The following is a 15460-nucleotide window of genomic DNA, read 5'->3' on the forward strand; positions in this document are numbered from 1 at the left end:
AAAACGTCTGCCTTCATCCGGGCTCTGGATGCATGTGCCTGGTACAATGCGTGTGTACACACACACCTGTGCAGGGTGATGCAGGTCCATGCTCGGTGCAACACAGCGTTATTTAGCAACGTTGCCAATTCGGACACACTGCTGGGGGAGAGCACACACATGGCAATGTAGCATGACATGTGAACCTGTCGGACCCTCACACCTGATCACCGTCAGCAGAGCAGTCAATTGGCGCACTCCGGAGGCAGAGCACCATGAAGATCCCATGGGCAGTGAGTCGTGCCCCTTACACTGGGCAATGGGCAGACGCCAAACATAACATGAATCATCCAGCAAGGCAAGGTGGGCCGAGAGCGTTGCCATCCGTGATGAATGTTGCCCATTTTAGCCCCAATATTTCCTGAACCTTGACATGTACCGATGCAGCGTGAAAGTGTTCCAAGCATGTCCCTGCCTGTTGTGGCCATTGCCTCATCCGTACTGACACACACATGCCAATAAAGTCAATACAACTCCACTGGTGTCTAACTGTGAGGTGTGTTGTTTGGAATGTCCACTCCTGTGCCACAATGAGCATCGTCCCTACACAGGGAGGAATAGACTGACGCTTGTACAAGGGGGGGGGGGTGTCCCTTTGGCAAGCTCCCCCACTGTGAGCCAGACAGTGTTTTTGGCTTGGTGCTGGACGTCATGTGCACTGACGTGACTACAGCAATGTGAGTATGGTGTCCAACCTTTGACCATGTGGAGCAAGGTCATATACCACAGCAATATGTGTCCACGCAGCTCTGTGTGAGTAGGTATGCAATGTGAACTTCTGGTGTCACATGTGGTGTAGGACACCACTCCTGGCCTGCATTAGTTTGGGTCAGTCCTACACACAGCCCTATTCAGTACATGGATGTGTGCCTATGTTGGGGGTTGTGAGATTGTTGTTGGTGTGCAATGGGGTCACAGCTAGTACTCACCTTCATCGTCATCCAATTGGCCATGTGTCTCAGGGATACACATGCGCATAGATGTCAGTTCCCAGGGTGTACCTTCATATGCAAACATTGTCCCTACATCCAGCCACAACTCCATACGTGAGTGAACATAGTGATGACACATCTGTGTGATTTTGAATGTTTTATTCACATTCAGGTTATTTCACGGAGCTGGGGCTGTACATGGCCATCCAAGCACACATCACATGGAAGCCCAGTGGTGTGCCAACTAGAGTCCTTTTGGGATTGCACATTGATTGGGAAGAGGGAGAGTGCAGTCCACAGCAGGATGGCTGTGCAATTGGCCTTCGGTGATGGAATGGCAGTCCGTGTCGGGGTCCGGGTGAAAGCCGCAGAGTGTTCCGGGGTTCACAAGGAGGTGTTTCCCAGGCCATGATGCATTGGTCATAACCAGGCAAGGACAGGCTATACAGTGGTGATGGCTGCTACTGCCTCCTTCCTCACACAGTAGTTCACATCCCCTTTCTACTCCCCTGATACAGGTTCTGTGTCCGGTGTGTCCGGTGTGTGTGGCGGGGTGATGGCTGCATCACTGTGTGCCACTGACACATCAGACTGTGAAGGTTATGGCAGCATCACTGTGTGCCACGGACACATCATGGGTCGGAGCTGTGTGTGTCGATGTTCCCGCTGCAGTCATCTGTGGCTGAGCATAGTGTGGACAGGGGGTGTCCGATAGAGACTGTATGTGCTCCCTGATGGGACTCAGACAGCCGTATAGCATCGAGTTTGGCTGCCATGAGCTTGAACCCCACACGCAGCTGTTCAGCCAACTCCACCTGGGAAGACCACACAGGTTGTATGTGCTGCATGTATTGGTCGGGGGGTCCTGGGAGACAGCCGTGGTGATGTGTGTTTCCTGCTGTGTGGTCTGTGCAGGTGGTGGGGTCACCTCAAGGCAGCTGGCCTTCCCTGCTCCTGGGGGTGGGGTGCAGAGGCTGTCCAGTATCCATTGGAGGGTATCTTGACATATGTGCTGGTTGTCCTCTAGGTCATCAATGGTGGGGTTTGTGTCCGGCTCTGCAGTAGGTGCTGATTGTCCCTCTGAAATGTTAAGGGGAGATGCAGGTTAACAGAGTTTCACATGTATGTTGTTGATTTGCATATGTTTACATTCAGACTGCATGCCAATGTACATTGTGACTGTTTTGGAGGAGCTGGCTATTTGATGGCAGTCAGTGTGTTTTCCGAATACATGACGGATGTGTGGTAGTACCCGTTCATTATCATCACACTGTGTCAGGCAATGCCAGGTGTGAGTGGACAGTTACTACGCACAAGCGGAACCTGTTGTGAGCTCTGTCCTGTGGTGCTGGTGTTGCACATTGTGCCACATTGCCCTCCTTGCTGATGTCCTGTGATTGCTATGTGTGTGTGCTGCATTTTGGGGGAGTTGCCCCTGCAGCTCTGATTTCGTGTGGCCTTCTCCCTTTGAGGCAGACTGCCTTAGAATTGTGTGCTTATCGGGGCCTGATTTGCTTTTTACTTGGGTCATATGTGCTCTCGGACAGATTTTGTGGCCTGGTGCATTGTTCGTCTGCTGCGTGTATCGTAGGGCATGGGTTGTGGGTGCACGTGGACATGTCAGAGTGTGACCTGCTCCTTTACGGATGTGATCCGCACTGGACTACCTCCATGTCGTATCGTGGGCCATGTCATTTTGTTGGGCTGCTGCCATGCTATCGGACATGCAGTGTTACTTGCATAGTCAGTGTGGGTCACAGAGCGGCTGCTTTGGTGGATTCTGCACATGTGCATGGGTCGGTTGTGATATTGGTGATGGGGGGGCCCCCTTTGTGCACACTGTGGACAGGGGCCTACTTGGAATTTCAATCTGTACTGCAGTGTGACAAGCCAATCAGGGACATGTTCCGCAGTCATTGTGGGTGTGTAGTGTGCTACACTTGATTGTGCATGTGTGCCATTGTGCCCATCTCCCCCCGTACCCCCCGGCGGTGGCCGTTTCTCACCCTGTTGCTGTTGTGTCAGGTCATTTTGTGCTGTGTCCTGGACCCCAATCCTGCCACCGTCTCCTCACTGCTGACTGTGGCCCCCATTTGCTCCAGCTCATCCAGCTCCTCCTGTGTCGCAGGGGGCCCACCTCCAGTCGCCGTTGCTGCCTCCCTGTTGGCGGCGAGTTTATGTTTTGTCTGCCTTTTCAGATCATGCCAGCGCCTCTTAACGTCCTCCAGTGACCTCCCCGACACTCCGACTGCATTGACGTTGGTGACAATGGCCTGCAATATTTCTGTTTGGGTTGCCAGTGTCGCAGTGGAGGTGCCAAACAGTTGTTGATGGTGTTGAGTCACCTCCGTAATGATGGTCCGGTCTTCCTGCGGACTGAACCCCATTTTCCTCTTGTGCTTGTCCTTCCCCGAATGCGAGGTTCCTGGCTGGTCCTCCGTGGGGCTTGTGGTGTTCGGCTTGTCCTCTGCACTCGGTCCGGGTGCATCCATGTCGCTACGCAGTTTGAAATGGTTTTTGGCTTTTTTTTTCTTGCTTTTATGGTGCATTGTTCCGCCAGACGCGTGGGGTTTGCAGTCCTGTGGCTGGTCTTCGCTGATTTCTGTACCGCGATTGGCCTCATCGCATGCTTTTTTGCATTTGCGTATCGCAATTATGCGGCGTGGCGTTGATTTTGAAGCTGACATTTGGCGCATTTTCTGATGACTATTGCATGCTACCGCCTTGTTGTGAATCCCACGTTGTCACAGGATTATTTTCCCATGATGGACTGCGATATTGAAAGTTGTGTAACGCTACTCTTGCGGTAGTTATCACACGTTCTTGTGAATATACCCCTGTGTATTTAATCAGATTCCGAAATCTATTATTTATTGTCATTATATTTACAAATATGAACGCAATACACATCTCATTTAATAAATATGCTGGAGAGTCAGCATAGTTATGTTCTCAACTTCAAAGCTACAAGTGCAAACGAGAGAAAGTGAAAAACATTATTCTACTGTTTAATTAAAGATCTGTTGGATCAAAATATGTGCCATAAGAAAAAAGGCAAACTTAAACCTTCTGTAATGATTGATTCATCTTAATCTATGGCTGACAGGTAGGTATTTTTTAAATGTAATTAGAGACTGCTGGAGACAAAAGAAATAATGATGAATGGCACCACGTTTAGCCAAATTCGTGTATCCGTGTATTAGTGCTCCTTGGTTCATTTTCCAACCCGGCTTCATTTTTGGCTTGTCTTTACTGATTTTTGTAAATTATAATTCAGGCTAGGGAAATGCTGCAGTTTTTCTGATCTCAGTACAAGCCAAAGTACTAATCCCATTCGTGAAAAGATATAAGCAAATGTTAGACACCTACTTCAATAATTCCACATTGAGGCTATGCTTCATAGGTTCATAATGTTAAAGTAATTTGCAGATGCAAGGTCCAAACAAAATCAGAATGCTCTAAAACATATTAAAATACTTAAAACCTATTTTGTGTTCTTGTAAACAATAAGCAAACTCCTTTCTTAACACAGAATCCCAGTCTTTAAAGGTAGTGTATTTTCCAATATTTTTCTACGGTCAGCTTTCCTTACAACCCATACACAATGCTCAAGGGTAGAGGCTTCATCTTCAGATAATTCCCTCTTGCATGCCCCTCTGGAGGTTGCTTTTCAATCTGTGAGAATACTGCACTGGAAAAATGTTGTTGAAGGTAACATTTCCTTCCCCAGCTAAGGATCCTCCCAGATTTCCTAAACTTGCAATAGATTTCATAGAGCTGTGTAGTAAAGTTGCTTCTAACCTATGAAACCCCCCCATATTTTTCAATTTTGGACCTCTGGTTGATGGACTATTACTGTGACTAAGACCTCTAACTGGAGTCTCAGTTATGTTAATGCTCCTTTTAAAATGGATTAGAGATGCACCGTCACAGCCTATTTTCTAAAATAGGTCAGCTGCTGGTGCAGCAGGAGAAAAGGGCTCTGTGCTGATTACTTCGGACATGTAATCTCATGTGGACATACATGTGTAAAGGATGCGAGAGGGACTGCTTGCTGGACTCCAGCACATAGGTGACTCTGTGCACAGATGAGACTCAGAATTAATTGGTTTTGCCTAATCATTCAATTGGGAATCCCAAAAGAAGTGCAAATCGGCAGAGGTTAAATATTTTGCACTTTGAATAAAGTGTTCCTAAAATGCAACTTCCAATTTGTATGAGGGACAAGGATCATTGACTTGCCTTGTATATCAATTCCTAGGTCACAAAGTGTAAGAATCTGGCTTATGGGTTGATGGCGGTGGCAACAAGTACAATTCTTTCCAGGGAGAACCACAAGAAGTCAGTAAATTAACCTGTGCTTAACCCTCGTGCAGCTTGGCACAAAGCAGCCAGGCTTAATTTAGTGGCAATATATAAAATATGTATGCAGCACGCAAACAGTAAGAAAGTAAATAAACAACAAAATAAAAACCGCATAGAATTTTAGAAAAATAGAGTACATTTTAATGCATAAGGCAATACTATAATGACAAAAATCCAATCAGTAGAACCGGAGATATGCGGTTTCAAGGTTTTTTGTGAAAATAGTGCCTAAAAGCACAAAGTACCACTCATGGTCATCTGGTCAAGATAGACTAGTGTAAAGTCACAAGTTCAGGCTGACCACAAGGGAGTGCGGTCCGGGTACAGGGACCAGGTTAGTCCCACTGAAGAGTTACCTTCTGAGTCCAGAACAAAGTGTTCCCGTTCACACTGGAGGTGGCTGGGAGGACCATGGAGAGCGTCGCAGAAAGTTGTCACTGTAGCACAATGGGCAGGCTAGGTATTGATGGCTGTCATCACTGTAGTGCAAAACAGTTTGGGCATCGTGGATGGTCATTTCTGTAGCTTCGTGTTAGTGGTCATCACAGGCTGTCATTGCTTTATCTTGCAATGTCGATCATTGCTGGTGGTCGCTGTAGTGTGAAGAGTCAGTCTCATCATTGTATCACAAAGAGCAGGCTGTGCGTTAAGGACTGTCTTTGCCGAAGCTCAAAGAGTTGTTTTGACGTCTCAGCCGTTATTGCTTTGGCTTCGCATTGACGGTCACCAGGGCCTGTCATAGCTGTAGGGTGAATTGCGGCTCTCGTGTTGCTGATCATCACTGGAGGTCGCTGTCACATGAAGAGCCAGTCTCATCATAGCTTCGTTTCGCCAGTCATCACAGGCAGCAGAGCCTTGGCGCGAGTTGGCCTATTCGCAGTTGTGAGGAGAGCAAACCTCACAACTTTGGGGCCGATTCACAGAACTAATCTGAGACAAAATCCTAAACGTACTACTTTTGGTATTCACAGAAGGCACTTATGATTTTTGACATTCACAGAATGAACTTATGACTACTAATTTTACATCCGCAAACAGGCCGGAATTTCCGCACTCGGGCTGGAATTTCCACACCCGGAGCGGAAATCCCACAGTTGGGTCGGAATTTCCACTCCCAGGCCGAAATTTCCGCTTCCGGGCCGGAAACTCCGCTTCCGGGCCGGAATACCCGCACTCTGGCTGTTGATCATTTTCCTCAAGGGTAAACACCTGTCCTACCATCCCCCACAATGCATCAGCTGACACATTGCAGCCAATCCCATTCCTGCAGCATGTATGAATGCAGAGCAGACACATGCAAACTCTTTGTCACTGAATGTGTTTGTTGCTCTGCCCCTTGCAGTGCGGCAAGAAGACTTGAGGAGGAGAAGGAGGAGGAGGGTAGGGAGGATCTTCAGCCAAAGGATCAACCTATTTGGGATGTCCAGCCAAGATGTCAGGGCCAGATACTGTTTCCCTACAGAAGTCATCGTGGAGATGGTATGTGAGTGGGAGCAGGAACTTGACTGTGACCTGCAGTTCTGATGCCATTCCAGCCTATCTCAAGATCCTTTCTGCTCTCCATTTCTTTGCCACTGGGTCATTCCAAAGGGTCTCCAGTGACCTTGTGGGCATTTCCCAGGCAAGCCAGTCGCGGTGCTTGCATCAGGTACTGAGACGCATCACTGCAAGAGCCCACTACCACATATGAATGCCCCATACCCTGGCCATGAGACAAAGGGCAGCTAGAGATTTCTATCTCATTGCTCGCTTCCCAAGGGTGCTGGGTGCAATTGATTGTACCCATGTGGCCCTTCAGCCACCCGGCCGCATTGCACACATCTTCTGGAACAGACACCGAGGGCATTCCATCAATGTGCAAGCTGTCTGTGATGCCAGTGGGAGATTCAATGATGTGCATGCAGTGTTTCCAGGCAGTACCCATGACTGCTTTGTTTTCCGCATGTCACCTCTTGCCCGGCCAAGGGCTGTGGGAGAATTTGCCAACATGTGGATACTGGGTAAGTACCAAGCACTAAAAATGAGGGATATGTGTAATTGAAATATCTGAATGCCACCTTACATTAACAACTATTGTACAATAAGAATCATAAAGCAACATACACGGTCTCAACAGACACTGCATGTACCAAAGTATAGATCATGCGCTGTGTACATCAAAGAGGAAAATTTAACCAATTGCCCTTTCTTCCCTCCTCAGGCGATGCTGGGTATGCACTCTCCCCACAACTCCTTACCCCTTACAGACGTGCAACCACTATACCTCAGTGTAGGTACAACAGGGCACACATATGAACTCGAACCATCATAGAGCGCACTTTTGGTCCGTTGAAGTCGCGATTCAGATGTCTTGACCATACAGGGGGTGTGCTGATGTACTCCCCTGAAGTCATGTGCAAGATCATATTAGCCTGTTGTGTTGTGCACAACATAGCTTTAACGCCTGGCTTACACATACCTCTTGTACCTCGGCTAGCTCTGAATCTGGGAAACTGGGCCATTGCACATAACTGAGGTCAGGGTATGCAAGTCTGTGATCAGCTGGTTGCCATGTTTTTCACATGAGCAACCTGTTGTGTCATGGACAAAATGTGGTTTGCAGTCTGTTGTCAATAATGAAAGTTGGATAATTGCGACTCTGTCCAAAAAATCCTTCCTGAGACTACTTTGGAAGCCACACTAACTGCATGTAAACCACAGCTGTTGACATGAGTCAAAAGATTGACCATATACCAGGTCATGTGCCCATGTCAGCCATCAGTGTAGTGGATGTCCCTAAGGAACAGATGACGCAGAGGAAAAAATGTACATGTTCTGAGAGACCTTCCTGGACCTTATGAGGATGGGTTTCTTAATCACAAAAGGGCATACCTATTGCATTCTCAGAGTCTTTGCCCTCAACAGATTTGACTCCCCCACAAATGATGATGGGCCCACAACGTGAGTGAAGATGTTATGGGTGAATCTGGCACCATGTGTCTGGGATACACAGCACTGCTTCCCCCCAATTTTCCGTAACACTACACACAACTCTTGTGTTGAGCACTAAATATGGACTACATGTACCATAATGCAAAGTAGGAGAAAACTAAACTGGGGTTTGATGTTCTGTCAGCGCCCCCTTCTCCCAGCCAAAATGTAATTAAATGGTCTGTTCCCCCTTTTGTTACATGTTTATGATTTTCTCTTGCACTGTCTTTTCAGATTTCTCCTCTACAGAACAGCAGGATGGCAATGGATTTGATCTGTGATTGTGGATGAATCAGAATGAGTACAAAATGGCTGTCAACTACTTCCTGTGATGTATTTCCTTTCTCCCACTTCCTGTATATCGTTTCCTGTATGGAATAATGATTTCCGGTTTAATTTCGGAGATTACGGCCCAAAAACGTAATTTTCGGTCCTGGAGCGCGCACCGCACATGCGGACCCGACGCTCCCGAACCGGAAATTACGTTTTCGGGCCCTAATCTCCGAAATTGAACCGGAACCCATTATTTTATACAGTAAATGATATACAGGAAGTGGGAGACAGGAAATACATCACAGGAAGAGTTGACAGCCATTTTGTGTTCATTCTGAGTCATCCTCTATCACAGATCAGATCCTCTGCCATCCTGCTGCTCTTTTCAACCTTATTTTCCCCAAAATGGCTGGTGGTTATGAGGAGAAAGCACCCCGTTTTACTGAAAGGGAATTAGACATTTTGGCTCAGGGGCTGCTGTCCAAATAACCTTAGCTATATGGGGGGCTTGAGTACCAGCTGAGAAATGCAGCCCAGGCCGGACTAAGGGCCGACATTGGTGAGCGCTGCAGTGCAGTGAGCGTTCACACCAGGAATACGAAGGCATGCTGCAAGCACTGGGAGAACCTAAAACGCTGGGCCCGGCACAAGGCCTAGGTGCTACTGGGCCAGACTTCCCAGCACCATGTGCATCGTCCTCGGCTCTCCCCACTGTACAGAAGGGTTCTGTGTGCAGCTCATCCGACCCTCCATGTTCAGCTGGAGGAGCATGAGCAGCAGAGACCGAGTAAGTGCATTATATGCAATATGTGTCTAGAAGTATGATGTGAGTGAAGACAGAGCTGTACCATTGTGTGTCCCATGCCTCCATTCACCTATTCTGTGTGTATGCAGCATTCATCCTGAAGCAAAAGGCTCACTGTAGCATATGGACTGAACAGGGCAGAGTGCATTCTGGGAGTTGTCGTTTCTTCATGACAACTTTGGAATTGAGCCACACATGTGCATTTGTTCTGAAATTTGCACTGCCAGGACCACTAACAGTGAACCAATGGAATCATAACTGATGTGTGCATTGGATGAGGAATGGTACAGACACTGTCCAGTGTGTGTATGAGAGGCCAATGGGTATTGGATGCTGTGACTTGCATTGCATTTGTTGAGTTTGGGGTCTGATTGAGACAGATCATCATGTGCCATGGAGTCAAGACAGACTTTGAGATCTTTGCCTCACTCTTAAGTGTTTCCAATGTTTCCAAGTGTGTCCACAGACACACGTCTTACCCTCAGTGGCTTGTATGCCATTTTCAGGTAGCTGTAACAACGACCCACTACTGTTCACCAGTGCAAAGCACTACCTTATCAGTCACCAAAGCCAATATGTGGCACTAGATTGTCAGCTTTTATGACAAAATATCAAAAGGCTAGACTCACAATTTAGCAAACCAAATAGCCCAGGCCCTATGTGGATGTGTGACCCACAATCAGCATTTGTCTTGTCCCATACAATGCTCCAGAGCAGATAACATTTGTTCAGACGTAAAAGTGCTGAGACTCCATATCACAGGCCCTTTTCAATACCATCTGGGCTCTCTCTAATCTCCTTTTGTAGACTGAGTTTGGAACCTGCCCATGTAGCAGTGACAGGACACACAGATCAAAAGAATTCCAAAGTTGAGGGTTGGCCAATACAGTTGTGTAAGCCACAAAAAATCTCATGAGATGTCCATGTCAGACACAAATCAGGAGGTGACAGTGAACATATACGTAATGTAAGCTCATAAACACTGTATAGTGTGATCGGAGGAGAACAAAGTCTGACCTTGGCTTATCTAGGTATGTGTCTTGTCCTGACGTGTACAACTACTACATCATGATTTTTCTTACATTTCAGTGGGCTAAGCTGGCCAAATGGAACAACAGCAGGACACGGTTCAGAGCAAGACATCTTTGGTGCGCCGGCGGCCACGACCTCTTTCAACAAGTGAGGAAGAAGAGGATGAGGCAGGACCCTCAACATCAGGAGGCAGGGGGATTGTGCCCACCAGGACTGACCAGGAAGACAACTCTGGTGCTACAGAACGTATGGAAGCTGTGGACATTAAAGTGGGGGGAGAACAGAACACCTCTGGCCAGGGGGGTGGAAAGCTACTCTTCCCAGGACCATTCACCAGTTAGTTTTGTCGAGGTGTCCCCGGGGCAGGTTACTTCCCAAACTGGGCCTGCCATCGCCCCCTCCCTAACTCTAGAGGCCCCCATTCCATAGGGCCTCCAGCTGCATCCCCTGCAACCTGTCCCCCTCATTGTAAATGCCAGGTCGACACCAACATTGGCTCCGAACCCGAGGCACCACACCCCTCATGTTCAACCCAAACCCCTCCCTGTGTTGTTGCTTCCGTGGCTGTCCCAGAGGACTTGATGTGGGTATGTGAGGGTCAGCCAGACATGTCCTCTCGCATCATACTGCAGATGTGTCTAGATATACGCATGATGCGAGAGGAAATTGCTGGAGCTCTGGCCACCCTCACTGCCAGTGTTAATTCCCTGGCTGCAGCCATTTTGTCTTTTGTTTCCCAACCTCCTTCCCACACCACCGTCAATGTCTTCCCCTGTCTGTTGCCCCACACTGTTTCCCCACATACTCCTTGTGTGTCCCGACCCTGTGTAGTACCTGTTCCTGCACCAGCCAGCCATGTGCCTGCATTGGACTCAGAGGATCTGTACATTGTGGTACTAGAGGATGGCCAGATGGACACTTGACCTGTTGGACAGAATTTTCTTTGTGGACAATTGTTTAATTTTCTCCTTGTAAAATAGACTGGTTTCCCTGACGCTCCCTGACGTGTTATATTTTTGTTGCCCCACCCCAATCAAAGTTCCCTTCTCCTTCTGTATTAAGAACATCATTTGTTTTGCTTTCTCCCTTCCAAACGGATTGTTGGTGTTTTTCAATTCACACACTTCTATTTACATAAAATATATTTTTGAATCCTACTTTCTTTAACTTGTTTGTGAATACCTTGTACAAAATATGGACATGTATTTTTTGAGTCATCTGCTCTGCACATTATGGTTTGTTGCAATGATGGGATTACACTTGTAAATGTGTCACACACACATACATCCTCACATCTCTAGGCCACCAAAATTGTTATACATTTGACTATCAGGACATGATATGCAACAGAGACTTGACTTGTGAAGATAATTACTTTTTATTTACACATATTCACAGTGGTCAATTCGTTTTTGGGATGTTGTCAATGGAGATCATGATTGCAACTTCGCAATTTCAGATCGCTGGGAAGGATCATGTCTGGCTTTTTGCCTACGTGTAGGTGGGTGTTGTGCATGTGCCTGTGCAGGGTGAAGTTCATGTGCAGGGGCAGAGGGTGTATGTACATTTGATGTTTGTGCGTGGAAAGGGGCTGGTTGTGCAGGTGGTGGGAGTGCCTGTTCATGGGGTGGTGATTGTTGTACAGGTTGTGGGAATGCCTGTTCAGGGCGTGGTTGTGGGTGTGTACCCTTGCTGTGGCCCTGTACAGTTGGTGGTACAGGTGTGTGGGTATGATGTGCTGCAGGCAGATGGGATGGCTCACCATCACTGCGTTGACCGTGAAGGGAGACTTTGGATCACTTTCAGCATGCCCTCCATCATCTTCAATGCCAAGGCATGGTGTCTTGCACTCTCTACCCTTTGGATGGATATCATGTCTCTGATATTCTTGGACATGTCTTGCCATGATCTATCCATCCTATCCAAAACATGGATCAGTCTGTCTACCACCTGAGGGATTTAGAGCATGTCCTGCGGGGCCTCAGACATGTCTGACAGGGAAGCCCTTATGGCACGAATGTCCTGCCTCACATCTGATTGCTGTTGGAAGAAGTCCTGCTCCCACTGGCCCCCATTGCCAGGTGCAGGCCCTCTCTGCAGGGGCCGTCCATGGATGAGACTAGCAGGTCTAACAGAAGGTGGTGTGGCAGGTTGAAGCATGTGGACAGGAGAATGGTGCCCAGGTGATACCTGCACCACAAGAGGGCTGGTACTTCCCCCAGATGGTGGAGAGGATGCCTGAGATACACTGTATAGGGAGGAACATGTAGGGGAACCACCATGTCTGTCCAGGATGTGAGGGCTGTAAGGGAGTGATGTCTGGGTTGGGTTGCCTGTGAGCTGTGGCTGGTTAGCTCTATGCTGGGGACAGGCAATCTTTTGTTTTGGAGGAGGCTGCGGCACTTTGCTGGTTGGAGGGTGTGATGCCTTGCCAAATTTGGGCAATGTGGGAAGACTTCTGTCCATGGCATCAGAATCGTCATCCCCGGAGAGGATGGAAATATAGTCACCATCATCTTCCAATCCTTCAGCCTTCTCATGTACTTCCTCCTCCTCCTCTTGCGCACTTCTTGCAGCCGACATAACTGCCTGGAGGAGCAGTGGATTTTCACCTCTGATTGCCTGTCGCCCAACACTGGTGGATGGTCCGTCCTCCTCATCGTCATCATCCCCTGGAACACAGAGGTTGCAACCATATAAGTAATTGACCTAGCATAAGATGTGGTGCAACACAAGGGTTAGATTAACTGTACATTGCATCAACAGATTACGTACATGTGACCTGGTTTGGGTACCCCTACAAGTGACAGCTCACACCATAGCACTGAGGTTTTAAACGGAGATATACATTGCACAAGATTACTCAATCAAGCTTTATTCGACAGTTGAGTCATAAAAGCACATTACAATCATAACATAAAACAGTTAATAAATTATCTAAAAAGAATTAAAATTACAATTAAATCTCTAAGCAACCGTCGAATACAATTTTTAAAACCAATCCATTTACTCTTAAATTAGCGTAACACAATTTAATGGGCATACTGTTTTTGTTACCAACCTGGGTTGGCTATAACAGGTAGATTTTATGAAATACAGATGTTTTATGAAGAATTAACATCATACCTCAAGGCTTTTGACCGTATGCCCCAAGCCCACCCTAAAAACTTAGCCACAGCTATACAAATTGGGGGAGCAGTATCTGTGCACAAAATACGTAGGGCAACCGCATATCTCCTAGTGCCCAAAAATCTGCAGATGGGCTTTATCCAAATTTTTCGGGGTGCTGCATACATGGGACAAAAAAACAATAGATGTCCTATAGATTCACATTCCTCAACACATCTATAACACTTGTCATTTTTGTTTTGATGACCCCCCCCATCCAGAGGTAAATTCAGCAACGGGTAGGGTACCCACCCGTAGCTGAAAATACAACTTACGATCAAGGGTCTTTTCGATTATGTCCCAATACCTCTCTAGGGATGGGCGAACTTTTAAATCGAGAAAACGACATGTTAGATGGGTAAAGAGTCCTTGTGTAATTTCTACCTTGAAAGCCCATTCCCAGTACATTGTTTTCAGCTTTTCCTTAGAAGAGAAAACAGCATTTAATGGATCATTCCAAAGATCAATCAAGCCTATGCTACCCAAAAGAGATTTAATTCCATGCAGCCAATGTATTTTGTGAAACGAATCTGATTTTATTACATCCATAAAGCGACTCCTGTAATGGACAAGTTCTTCTGTGCACCAGAGCCGACGCCAATAAAGTATTGGGCGAAGCTTCACAAGGTATTCAAGTGGCTTTTTACCAAGGTCCAATAATAAAGGTCGCAGTGGTGTGCTTGAGGGGAGACTTGTAATCTTGCGTAAAAACGCAGTTTCAAGCACCGTCAGGCTGTTCAGATTGCCAAAACCCCAGAGCTCAGCCCCATATAGGCATGAACTCAGATTACTCACCAGCTCCAGCCACAGCTTTCTGTCCCTTTGCGACCCCCCCTGATGTCAACTGCTGAACCATGCTCCTCATAGGTTTTGTTGACAAAGCCGTCCCCGACCCAGCAGCTGTAGAGGGAACTGACACCATACTCAATGATCTGCATTACTTATTTACAAACAGGCACATGCAACACTTATAATATGTATAATATGTATGTAACTTTGTAAAAAACGACTGCAGATTCTATGCAGAAGGGGATTTTGATCTTTGTCAAGGTTTAATAATCTATGATAGGGAAACACTTGGCGCCACAATTACCTGATGGACAGGTGCGAAAGCGTTTCACTGCTGCAGCCAGGATGTCATTCATTCCCTGGGATGGTGTTGTACGCTGCACTGGTGTCATCCTGTCAGCAGCTGTGATGAGACATACATGTCCATATTTCAGTACACCAGATGGTAGCTATGCGCTAACATGTACATGTCATTCTCAATGCCCATTGACAGGATATTCATGGCCAATGTGCAGCATGTTTACCTCGTGGACTTTACATGTGGGCCCCTGCTCACATGCAGCAATTGCCAGCTGTTAACTCCACACAGCACTGACATCAATGAGATGACACATAAACAGACAAACGTGTATGAGAAGGTTACTGATATTTCAAGGAAGGGGATAAATGATCAGGACTCCTCTGCATTACATTGATTACACATTCACCATTAAGACTAACATGTTTCATGAGTATAATGTTGTCTGTTGACAAGTCAAAAGGAGTGTACATCACCAGACTGACCAGTATCACATTTGCACATCAGTTCAAACATTGCATTGCAGAGTTCATGTGTGAGATGTGCAATAATCAGGTAAATAATGTGGCTCATTTGTGCTTCCCTACCCATGAAGTCACAAAGGTCTTTTTAGAATGAGAGATCACACATTTGTTATGTCCATCCTTTGAGTGTCCTCTGTTCGCATACTCCATTTCCAACATCATGGTAGTACTTAGCTGACAATGGATGATGTCTTGTCCAGCAGACATCCTAACCTCATATGTCAACCACTCATTTATATAGGTGAATACATTAGAAGAGGAGGCA

The sequence above is a fragment of the Triturus cristatus genome, chromosome 2_1, assembly GCF_964204655.1.
Source record: "Triturus cristatus chromosome 2_1, aTriCri1.1, whole genome shotgun sequence".
Classification (NCBI taxonomy): Eukaryota; Metazoa; Chordata; class Amphibia; order Caudata; family Salamandridae; genus Triturus; species Triturus cristatus.